The following is a 12,972-nucleotide window of genomic DNA, read 5'->3' as shown; positions in this document are numbered from 1 at the left end:
GAGTTACAATAAACACTTATTTGTCTGTCGCTTTCAACACTGTAACAAATGATGTATCGCCAGAACGTAAGCTTGACACTTAAATAACACGTTATGTTGCGTAATAAGTACGTTATGTTACATGAACAGAATCTGTATATATCTAAGCTGACAAAGTTATCATAATAAACATTTTTTTTACAGTGTGTCATTTATTATTATTATTGTGTCATTTGTGTGGTTCCACTCCCCCCCCCACCCCCTTTTAAGGTCAGGCCCTGGTTCCCACGTCCTAGCCACTGCTCTTTTAAGGGGACAACACACTTTTCAGAGGCTTGGCAAAATAATCTTTGTCTATTTCTCCACCTTAACACATAACAGTGTTGCGTTCGACTTGAAAGTGTTTATTTAAAGTTAAGTGTTAATTCAGTTATCAGTTTCAGGAAGCAAATGGTAACGTAACACTCGAAGACACTATCTTTTTTTTCGACTGTGTATAAAGTGTCTAGAATTCGGTTCAAATGAATGCTTGACCCCGTATTTACGGAAATGTGTTCATTAAATAAATCATATTTACATAGATAATTACACTAACTATTTTACAGCATTCGTAACAACAACTATAATAATAATAATAATAATAATAATAATAATAATAATAATAATAAAACCAATGATCACTTCTTGTCGCACGAATAAAATACAAAGCCAAACAATAAAGTTATAGACTGTTACACAAAATACCACATCCACAGATCCATCTAATTATCTAAAATAAACCTTTGTGCAAGGTTTCAGTCTTATAACCAACAGAACATGAACCAGTCATGCCATTAACACAGGTTTACCACCAAGTACGCATGTTTAAGTGTAATAACTATACACAAACATGCTCATGCAAATAAATAAAAAATAAAAACAAAAGAACAAAACCCTTTATAAATGTTGCTATTGAAGGAGGATTGAACATTCAGTTCCATAAGTGTAGCTGCGATAGTTCCCTTAATTTCGCTTGATTCCAAGAGCTCTTTAATCAGCGGTTCATGACTTGAGCTTCCAGGCACTGATGCAACAGGTGAAATTTTTAGTTAAAGCCTTTTTCATTTCCTCTAAGAAAGTCAGTGAAGATCAAATAAATACTAGGGTCAATCTACATAATACACAGAAAAGTCTCATCTTTAACCTAATGCACTATAATGAAATTACAGTGTTTGATACAGTTTCAATTATAGTTTAAAATAGTTTCATATTTTTAGGGCAATTTCGGAATATATTTTTTTAAAGATCCACACAGTAGAAAAAAAATAGAAAAAAAAGAATATGTATTTATATATTAGAATATTTATATTAGAATATTTAGAACCGGTTGAATATTTATATCCAATTATTTATATCCAAATTCTAAAATTATAACAATTAATCCTTAATCAAACATAATCTATTAAACAATTAACTCATGTTCATTTTACTATTGAGAATATTGGCCAATTTTCAAGTACTGCCTTTTTTTTTTTTTTTTTTTTTTTTCCAAGGAAATAAACTCTGCTATTGGAAATTATACTAGGCTGTAATAACAACGTAACAGTGTAATAGAGACTTATAGTTACCACAACCTCCAAAAGAAGCTTTCATTTTGGTAGACGGTAATATTTACTGTGGAATAAAAAAAAAGTATTCCGTGGCTTGTCTCCAGTCGAAAGTTAAATGAACCGAAATTTATATGCATTTAATGGAAACCATAAATACTCATATTTCATTCTAAAACCTTCCAATATTGGTGCAATAATATCAACATCATTAACTTACTGATTTATAAATAAGTTTTTTTTGGTTTTTTTTTTTCGTTGCAATAATTCCTAACAGGTGTCGTTGTTTATATTTATAGTCAGTATGCAACAACAACGGAATAATTCTGGGGTAAAATTTAAGTCAGCAATTATCCAAGAAACTTCCTTAAATAAAGAAAAAAAAAAAGTTTAATGTTAACGCGGAAACAAATCCAACTAGAAATAAATATTGACTTTTGATTAAAGTTAATTTGATTGAAAGTTGCAAAAGGACGCTTTGAAACTTGGAAAACGTAAAAAAAAAAAATGTGCACATGAATAAGAATTACGCATGCAAAATAAAGAGAAAAATGATAAGTCCATAGAAAGACCCTTTCTATCTTTTTCTTTAAATGTTTGATTTTTATTGCTCTGATACTGATAACCTGTAGAATCCATATATATGTGTTTATGTTTATGTTTTTAATTGCGCTTTACTTAGTTATTTAGTTTACTTTCTAAACTTTCTTTTAGTTCAATATCTAGATAAATTTGACATTCTCAGTGGATCAACTGATGATTAGCTTCACAGCTCTGCATTCATAAAGTATGTCCTTCTTTAAAAAAAAAAAAAAAAGTGAACTGGAAAAGGGAAATGTACAGTACGAAAGCTGAACAACAACAACAACAACAACAACAACAAATGCTACAATTGGTATTGGAGCTTGAAAACTGAACATAAAAATGATAGCATATTTGATCAATGCCTCGAGACTGTGATGCATGAGTGTGTCCGTGTCTGCTTGCATGTTTCCAATAAAACACAATAAAAGCAAGCCGAAGCGCTTGAAGGCCCACTTTGTTTCGTTTTGTTCCGGCAACAAAAAGACCAGCTTTTTGGGTTTATTTTGTCTAATGGCTTTGTTTTGGTTAGAAAATGCGTTTCGTCTCCCCCCCCAAAAAAAGTCCTTGCCTCGCCTGATGTTATGCGAGAAAACTGATGGCTGCATGACTATTTTTTTTTCATACTTCATACTAATTCCAGACCATGAAAATACATAGAGCTGTACATTATTAAAAATGTTAACTATTAAACCCTGCATATACATTACAATTACAATGATAAGTCAATAACTGAACAGCAGTATTGATTGATCTTAGCATTTAATACCTGTAAATATACTGTATGTGGTTAAGAGTAAGGGGCCAGAGTTACATGATAACATGCAAAGAAATTCCTCTACAAACCATTTATTATTGAAAATGTGTGGCATAATTCATGGTGCAAGGTTTCTCAGGGTTTTGTACAATACAACGCCCATGTTTGCACCAAGGTATAGGTATACACATAATTTAGTGAGAAATAGAACTGTAAAGTAATAAAAAAAAAAAAAGGGGTGTGTACTTGGATATTAAAGATTTAATGAACCAGAAACAAAAGATTGTCTTCATATGAAATTTTTTACAACACAGTCATAGTCAGTGAGGAAATACATTCAAAAATGATATTAAACACAGCACCTTTAGCAATTTTTCAGTGCTCCGACTCTACATGCATGTGGCCCAAAATGTTTGAGATGCCTTAAAAAGGTCATCCATCCATCCCGCCTCAGTGAGTCGATTCACCACTGATCAAAGGCAGCCAGAGCCGTTGGGGGTTCAGCTTTGCTTGTATTAACTTCACAGGTCAATCTCTCTGCACATCAACATTGCATTTTTTAGAGGAATTTTCAAGATCTTATGGATTGGTGGTAGTATCTGGGGGGAAACATCATTTGACTTAGCAGTACTGCCCAGTTAGTACAAGGACAGGTATTTTAATCTAAGCTGGACCATCAGAACAGAGACCTGTCCAAAAAACTCTGTTTCATCTTGTTCTTATGTTCCATCTTTTGTTCTTTACACATATTTGTTCACCATGAGGATGAGACCAATAAAGGAAACCTGCAATTAATGAAGTTATGAATGTCTATCTTGCTGGGTGCTCAAACAAACAGAGGAGGAGGAGGAGGGGGAAGAGCCATATGACAGTGTAGGGCTGAGTGAGGAAGTGAGCTCAGCGCTCCCACACAAGACGAATGGCTCCCCAGTTAACAGGGGTAATAACTTGTAATCAAAGCCATAAGACGAGCCAAGTTTTGGGCTAGGGTGGAGGGGTTGAAGGGGTATTACTTTTCTCTTCTCTTCTCTTCTCTTCTCTTCTCTTCTCTTCTCTTCTCTTCTCTTCTCTTCTCTTCTCTTCTCTTCTCTTCTCTACACTTTTCTTCTCTTCGTGTTCCACAGGATCAGCATTGTCTTCCAGTAGCAAATCCATAAGAATCCACTTGAGCTAACTTGTATGAAAAGTTATAACTGTCCAGGTTTAGAGCAAAAAAGGAGGGTTTAGTGGGTGTAGCCTTATCTGCAACTTCATTCATATAAAAGCCACTAAAATCCACTGTATGTATTTTGAGTGAGATCAAGTCAGCTGAACAAAATGAATGCAGCATGTTTACATGCTTGACTCAGCTGCAACTCATACCTCCTCCCCTGCAACCCTTCATAAAATGTACACTGTGGATTTGAGAGGAAGGCGCAAGAGAGAGTGAGAAGGGGTTCTGCTTTTTCTCAGTCACCACAGTCAAAGGACGAGCAGAGTCCTCCAACTCCCCCTCCAGTGGACCAAAAAACGCCAGTCCACATCAGAGGGCAGGAAGGAGATCATCAATCTCAGGTTGGCGACGCCACTTTCACCTCTCCACTCACACTCCACACCTGGGACACATTTGACATCATGTTAGGTCACGTCGTCCTCTGGTGGAGTCAACGCCAGGTCGAAACAGTAAAGCAGCAAGCCCATCATGAAGCTCTTCCCAGCGATAAACAGGAAGGGGGCCGCAGGGAGACTTTATTTCTCTGGCTTAGGTTGCAGGAGCAGCCAGGGCACTGAGATGTGCATTTAATCTATTATTATAAGAGCTGGTTAAATAGAAAACAAGGTGATTGTCTGGAAAAGTGGTTGAGAAAACACATTTCAACCTGCAGACTTAAGTAACTGTCCAATAATATGACTTATCATGAGATAGTGTATGAAGCCATTGTGTAATAACAAATTAATTTATACTTAATGTATCATACCAGGTGATGAGGATAAACCGCAAAGGTGAAAAGTGTTATCAGAGTGCTTAGGAAACATTTGGTAAATCAGTTCATATACCTTCAGCTATCCTTTTCCGCCTATTGCATACTTGAACGTCTCTGGACATCCAAAGGCAGCAAAGGGCTTTATCAAGGCTTAATCTGTAATGATATCACTTTCCCAGCCAAAGCTTGGGCCCCTGTACCACTCCGAGCCTCCGCTCCCATAGGAATGCAAGCGTGGCTCATTACACTAAAGGCCTTAAGCTGATGAAAACCATTAAAGACCTGAAAGCCTTTCTTGTGTGGCTGCATTCTAACACTTCTTAGACACTGCACTAAAGGTACACATAGGGGGGAAATAGGTGAAAACAGCCATAACAAAGTTCTTTAAATTTCCCTGATTTCTTTCAATTCCTTAGCTGGGCCTGATAAGACAGACTGCTTGCTTTTCATCTAAGACAGAATGGTTTTGCTGTTCCCCAAAACAAACTTGGGAAAACCCTGGTGCAGATCTCGACCAGCTAGCTCAACTCTAATCTTTATCTTTTGCGAGACCTAGCAAAGCTACTCTCAGATCAGCCTTCTCACATCTCCCTCACTCCTCTCTACTTTTTCAGGGAAGTGTCCCCCAGATTAAGAACACATTGCCCCGAATGAAAGACTTGCGGTGACAGAGATACATGCAGCGAGGCATTAGGCTGCAAAACCAAGATGGGGATCAAAGGGAAAAAAGACGCTCGTAATCAGGGGGCTGTGTGCCAGCAATGAACATGGATGACTGGGAACGACCCCCTGCTCCTGTCTCCCTGCCAATTTAGGCATCTCTATCACAAGATACCCGTCAGTAACCCACACCTGCCCCAATTGTCACCATAGGGCCCCCCCCCGATTTATGTCATTTAAAGTTTAATGCAGCTGTCTCCTGTTAGTTATATAATGTCAAAATGTTCCTTGAACAAACCAGCTTCAGGAAGGAGGTAGAAGAGACAATTCCATCTTCATCTACCCCTATCAGGGTTCATTAGAGGAGGCCGGTCTGCAAGACATCCTTACCTCTTTGTAGCATGTCATATAGAAGATGCGATCGTGTTACAGTGAATAGAGATGCAGAATGCCATCTGGCTAAATCAATATTTGTCAAGAGCCAGCATGAAAGAGTAAGCTTCCTTGATCACATTATATCATTGCAGCTGTGCTGTTGATAAGAAGCACATTAAGAAGTACAATATATATGTATTTCGGATGAGTGTCTTAGCCATGTAACAACTGGTAATAGTAGAATTTACACAGAAGAAGTACCAGTAGAGGGGGTGGTTTGGCAGCCACTTTGAATAAACACAAAACTCTTCTACTGTTTCAACTCTTCAGCTCTTAAATCATTAGACAAATATGAATGTCAGCTCCATTGCTACCTCTTCATGAGTTGTCTTTTCCCATCATAACTCACATATTGTGAAAAGGCAACAAGAATGTCTTGAGCCACTGATCTATGTGCAGTGGCTTAATAATAGGTCTTGTGGCATGGAGCATTGTTATCATTAAATGTGCTCTCAGACGTTACAGGTGGAGTGGCGCAAATCCAGCGCCACCTTCAATTAAGCTTTAATGAAAACCCTACTGCTGCTTGGCTGTTTCCTGGGGCATGTCAGCTCTACTCTGCCAAGTTCAGAGTTAACCTACCGACCCTGGATGATATCTCCTTTCCACATCAGCCATTGGCTAAATCTGAGATCTAAATCTGCAAGGCTTTCAAAGTTCACATGCAAACATTGCAAACGGGGAGCAGAACATGATTCGTTTGAGTGATTAGGCATGGTTTAATGGCACGATTGAATGTACACTCTCATGGACTACATTATACAGAGGAACAAGAGGGAAGGAAACAATGACACTGGTATTTGCCGTCCAGTCATGTGACATTCACATCAATATTAATTCTAGGTCCAGGGTCTAGATATCAGGTCTAGTTAATCATCTTTAAAAAATGTTTTAAATGGGTTTTCGATGCAGAGTCAGTGTAAATCTCTAATTTGTTCATGGAGATTTCTTTAATCTGTATCTTTTTCGAATACATTTTTAAACTTAGCCATGTTAGCTGTTGGTTTGAAATGTACAACTCCTTATATGTGCAAATGAAATTTCATAAAATGATTTGAAATGCTTAAAACAAAGAAAATGTTTTACCATGACGAAGCTCTGCTTACAGATTATTATTGGATGCAAACCAATCTTTTGTAAACAGGAAAAAAAGATTACCTGTGCATTCTGCTTGTAACTCAACTCCTTTGAATAATTTTATTTATCTTGGGCACATTTTACTTCATTTAATTTTGTATTTTTATCTTTCTTTTTTTTTTTTTTTTTTTTTTTTTTACTATATCTGTCCTTACAGCTCTACATCAAACCAGCAATTTATTTAACTCCTGGTTAACTCTCTTTGGTGGAAAGACACTCATAGAAGTATTTCACTTCATGTCATACTGTGTATGGGTATGTATGTGACAAATAAAATTTTTAATTTGATAAAGAGGGTTTCATTTTAGAGTTTTTTGGCCTGACCGGACCAATATTACACCCAAATCAGAACTTAATTCTGCACTGGACCTAAGTGACAACTACCAAACATACCATCTGACACATTTTGCAAAGTTTGAACCTACCTCAAAATTCAAATAAAAAAATTTCAACCAATCGAAATAGATGCTAGTGTTCAGTTTAATTTTTCGCTGGTAAATAAAAAGCTTCTAAAAGGACCTCACAAATAAATTTGGCAAGTTAGAGAAATTAGCCATTACAAAATGCATGCAAATGATTCCATTATTAGCTTGAAAATTAGCTCAAGATTAGGCTCAAGGCCAGAAGCCTTGCAGTTACCTCTGAAAATACTGTTAAAAAATGCTAATTGGATTTGCTATTTTTCCAAACATAGGTTTTCAAGTACTTTTATCATATTCTATAGTATAGCAAAGCAAGAAAGGACTCCAATGTGAAACTAATCCAGTAATACTGTGAGAGAAACCTGAGCCCTCCTGCTCTTATGTTCTCTCTAGTAGAACGGAATTTGTCTTGGATTAACACCAATAAGTGAAACTCAATTGGAATCATTGTAGTAGACCTTGGGAAATCTGATTACAGAAGGAGTACGCTCATGTTTGGGAAAAGATATGTGCTTGTATCTTATTTTCTGTTCTAGACTCCAGGTTTAAGGATGGTTTCAGGAATTTTAGTCTTCTACAAATTCCACAGAATTTCTGGTAATATTTCAGTAAAAAAAAAAGCTACATTAAATATACTTTAATATACACTACAGACATTTTTTGCTGTAATTTTTGGTTTTATGAACAAAATGAAACTAAAGCAGATATTTAGAAAGCACACCACACTGTAGATGAATAACTTTAATGATAGTGAATGATTAGTGTATACCATTTTACCTCTCTGTATTTCACTTGTGACCAGATAGAACACGGATAGACTCTTAGCACAGCCATCTTCGGAAAAGAATGTGGGGCCTCCTGTTCCTCCTGAGCTGACCTCATATGGACAGCTATCCTTTGAGAATCCTGTCCATCCCATGTACAGAGTGAGCATCAAACCATCTGCTGCCACTCGGCTGTCCACACGAGATGAATTTAGGAACGAATCATAAGGCGTGCTCATAATAATAATAATAACAACACTACTATACACTGGGAGTTATGGTCAGGGTAACACACAGGTGTTGGGGTGCCTTCAGGTCAAGCCTGTTGGAAAAAAAAAACCAAGGGTAAGAAAAACAAAAATGACTCGTTGCTCATCTTTTTAAATGGAAATGAAGTATATTGCTATTGCTGTTCACCCAATATGGAGTCCTTTTTTCGTTTTCTGTTTACCTTGCACCTCCTCCGCATTTCTTCCCTCTTTCCTTCCTCATAGGCTGAGTTCTGTCCATGTCTGTGACCTCAACCCTAATGCGATCAGTAATGAATTTTGTGTTAGATTAGGTCCGTAGAAATGGAGGCACAAGCGCAGCGTACAAGTGTCTGGGAGTCTATGCTGTAATCGAATAGAGGCTGAGTAGAGACAGAATTTCCAATTAGTGGGAAGGCGAGCGAGCCAGCGTGGGTCCCCGCTGCTCGGCCTGCAAATGAATAGGGCCAAATCGAATCAGAGCCTAATAGACGCAGTGCACAAGAGAAGGGGGGGTGCAGTCGATGCTAAATGCATTAAAGTCTTGTGACCTTCTATTTCTCTGTGAATCCTCCTGCGCTAAAAAAAATAAACATAAGAAAATCAACAGTTCAATGAAACAAGAAGGTTGTTTAAAGAAAATGTCGATTTTTTTTTTTTTTTTACATATTATTATTATTGTTATCATTACTGCTTGAGGTATTTTCTTGGTTGCTTGTTATACTTATTTTTCTCTCCTAAAACAGATAATGCAGACCAAACAGCAAGTCATAGAGATGTTAAATTTGGTCAATATTTTCTCACACTACTCAAGCAAAACATTGTACGTTTTAGGATGTCAGTGTTATGGCTAATATCCTGAAAAAAAATAAAAAACCTCTCTGAAAGCCACGATACTAAAGCAGATAAGTAATCTTGAATGGTTTATTTATATTATCATAATTACATTAACAAACCTTGCTAACAAGGCCTAATGTCGCATATCATACAGTAGCGCTATATTACATACCACTGTATTGTTAACAACTATCCAAATTTGGTGAGCACATTTATCCTTTTCTGACCTTTCTGAGTCATACATAGAAACACATGGTTTTATTTGCTTAATGTGACCTTTGTGCAATAGACTAGTGCATCATAGGCAGTGGGAAGAAGAGGTGAGGGTGGAATGGTAGGAGAAAATGAGTGCGTTGTTTTAGTAGGTTCTCTCCTAGTCATAAACAAAAGATAATGAAACAATTTATCTACCCAACATTGGTTTAAAATGATACAGTCAGGGCATAAAACATTTGGATCTACAGCAAAGACATCTCAAGATCTTTCACATAAAGAAAGCAGTTGATTTACAACAGTTGAGGCCTGAAAAGGAATCTTCTTCTATTCTAGTTTTAGCGTGTGGTGGAAATGACTTTAAGACATGATTAAGATGAGGGACACAGGTTTATCTTTTCTTGTTTCCAAAAAGGAGGAAATAAAAGGATAGCAAGATAAAAGTAGCACATAATTCATGGTAACTTCATGACAGAGTATGAGCTAAGTGAATGAAAAAAAGTGTCTGTGTTTGAAACACTGGCAGAGATCTGAGCCTCTCTTTAAATCCTGGACATGAAGTATGGCAAACACTAAGGCAGTGGACTGACACCAGTGACACCAGTGCCTATGGAGGTTTGAGCCGTTACAGCTTTTCTGTAAAAACTGTATGTATGACTGACATCCTATCTAGCTATTAAGCTACTTTATTCTAGGATAGTTTAGTTAGAGAGAAATCAAATACCACTTAGTACAAGTTATAATTGCCTAACCTCCCAAAGTTCCTATATGGCCATGTTGTTGCCCAAGCTCAGGTAAAAGTTCATCCAAGATTATCCAATATCCAGTAGTTGGTGTGGAAGAGCCTGTACCTTTCTTGATGGCATGAAAATACTGATTTTTAGCAAACATATGCATATTACTTCAATAAAGACAGAATTTTGAATACAACAATTTAACATTTTAAATATCCACATCAACAATATTTCTTAAAAATATAGTAAAATATCCGCATAGTGGAAAGGGAATATGGGCTCTAGTGTCTTCACTAAAATCTGCTTGGCTGGGGGGAATTTTTATCAGGAAACTGGAAATGCTGGATCTGTCTGATCTCTAAGCCTGACTTTCATGATTGTTACTGCTGTGATACCAAAATCTTTATTTTGGATACTTTAGAAAGGTCATTCTCTCTAGGCTTTGGTTGTTCAAGGGAAGAGGCCTGCAGTATGATAAAAATGAGGAGAAAACAGAGGAAGAGAGAGAAGGAGGAAGTCATCTGGTCCATAGAAATCACAAAGCCCAGACTGCAGAGATAGCGGTGTACAGGCTTCGGATGTCGGGGGAGTAGGGTGAGGTACTCGCTGGACAGATACCTCACGCATGAAATGCAATGGAGGTTATCAGTATAGGCTTTGATGTGGAGCCCAGTGGCTATCTAGCCCTGTGCCTGGACTCTGCACTCCTTCAGCCACACGCTGAAGCCTCTGACAGCTGCTAATGCGCCGGTCACCTCCCCCTCGAACCCTCCACTGATGCCCACATCCAAAGGAGGGAATGATTGGGAAGGCCAACCATGTATTTTGATCCTTTTGTTTTCTTACCTTCGCTCTCTCTCCCCTTGGTGGACATCCCATCAACATTTTAAGGGCTTTCCAATATCAGTGCAAGTGAAATTAATGGAGGCTCCAACAAATCAAATCATCATGATTTGTAGTGTACTTCAAAGAAAATATAGCGTGCTAATGAATACATTGTGTTTGCTGCTAAGTGGCCTCTTATGTGATAGTATGTACAAGGTAAGACACACAAGTCATTGGAGAAAGCCTGTAAGTGTGTCTTAGTCTGCAGGGATAAAAGTGGAGGCTACCAGCTCCTAGTACACACACAAAGCCAGGTGGAAACTTGGTGACCACAGATATACTTTATAATGCTTCATCTGGCTAAATGCCACCTGCCATTGATCCATCTGACCAACTATGACCATCAAAGTGGACAGAAAAGGAGCATGTTCAAATGAGGCTTTGTTTAATGACTTTTTCATCTGTGAAAACTGAGGATCTGTTGGAAGAATACCTGTACTCATTCCAAAACGAGATGGAAATCGTAGCACACTGAGAAGCCTGTGTAGATATGAAATGTTGGTGAACCATACTATATCATGCCAGGTAGTTCATTTAAGTCTAAATATAAAATCCATGCTACCCTGCTAACTATCTTGTCTGGTGGGCCCCTAGAGTTGTAGGCCTAAATTATATCAGCTGAAGCTATTTCAGGTTCATAACTCAGAGTAAGGCAATAAATTTTCCAGATCTTGGTCAAGGGAGCGAGCTTCTTCTGTGGAACAAAAAGATATGTACTCTTCATCTCAACTGTCTGACAGTCTGCATAGCGAAGCTTTCCCACCCAGCTTTTAAAATGGCACCATGAAATAATAATGTGTCTCTGGAGTTCACATGGGGAGAGTAAATGAGAGAGAGTGAGAGAAATAAAGAGAGAGAGCAAGAGGGAGGAATGGACCTGGACTTAATCCTTGCATGCACATTGAATGACACTACCCTATGTTCGCAGGCTTTGCAAACATAACAGTGTTTTTTTTTTTTTTATCATTATGAGAAATGAAAAAGAGTGTGCAAGAGATTATGGCTGGCGCAGCTGCTGGCCAACAAGCTGGGGCTTATCTCACAGTGCTGAAATTTCCACAGAGATTTAATCGGCTCATTCACAACAAAAAAATGTTTAGGAGACCTTTAAAAATGTGTTTGTGCCCTAGTGCACTCTGAACTAGCTTGCGGTCATGCTCTCGAGGCCCAAAATTCGAAAACAAGCGCTTGAGAAAACAGACATGGGATAAGAATATCTCATTCCAACACCAGTTTAAAAAGGCAGGAGATCCAGACAGATCAATTCTGTTACCGCTCCAAACAGAGACTGGCTGTTTTTCTGTTGATAAAACCATCTTGCTCAATGCACCTTTCACACTCCAGACACAAAAACAGGGATGAAGGGAAAAAATTGAGACACTGTTAAATAAATGTAAAAAGTCAGTTCTTCCTCCTGCAGCACAAATCACCCAAGGGTAGGGAGGTGGGTGTTCTTGTTAAATTATGTATATCAGCTTGGAATAACATCAATAAATCGTCAAAATGGGAATGGGATTGCTCAATAGGCCACTGTAGACAAGTTGCTTCCTCCTTTCAGCACAGATACAATCTATGGGGAAGATGGAAAAAAGCCCAGAGTTGGACATTTAAGTGTACATACTTTCTCAATATGACGTGCACACTTTTTTTTTTTTTTTTTTGTTGACTTTATCTTGCATTTGACCTAATCATAACCACAGGCAACAATTTATTTCACATGTAAGTGAAATAGCACTCCAGCATACATTTTCAAACCTAAATAAGACAAT

Source organism: Hemibagrus wyckioides, linkage group LG28, assembly GCF_019097595.1.
Source record: "Hemibagrus wyckioides isolate EC202008001 linkage group LG28, SWU_Hwy_1.0, whole genome shotgun sequence".
Lineage (NCBI taxonomy): Eukaryota > Metazoa > Chordata > Actinopteri > Siluriformes > Bagridae > Hemibagrus > Hemibagrus wyckioides.
Note: the sequence above shows the minus strand (reverse complement) of the source record.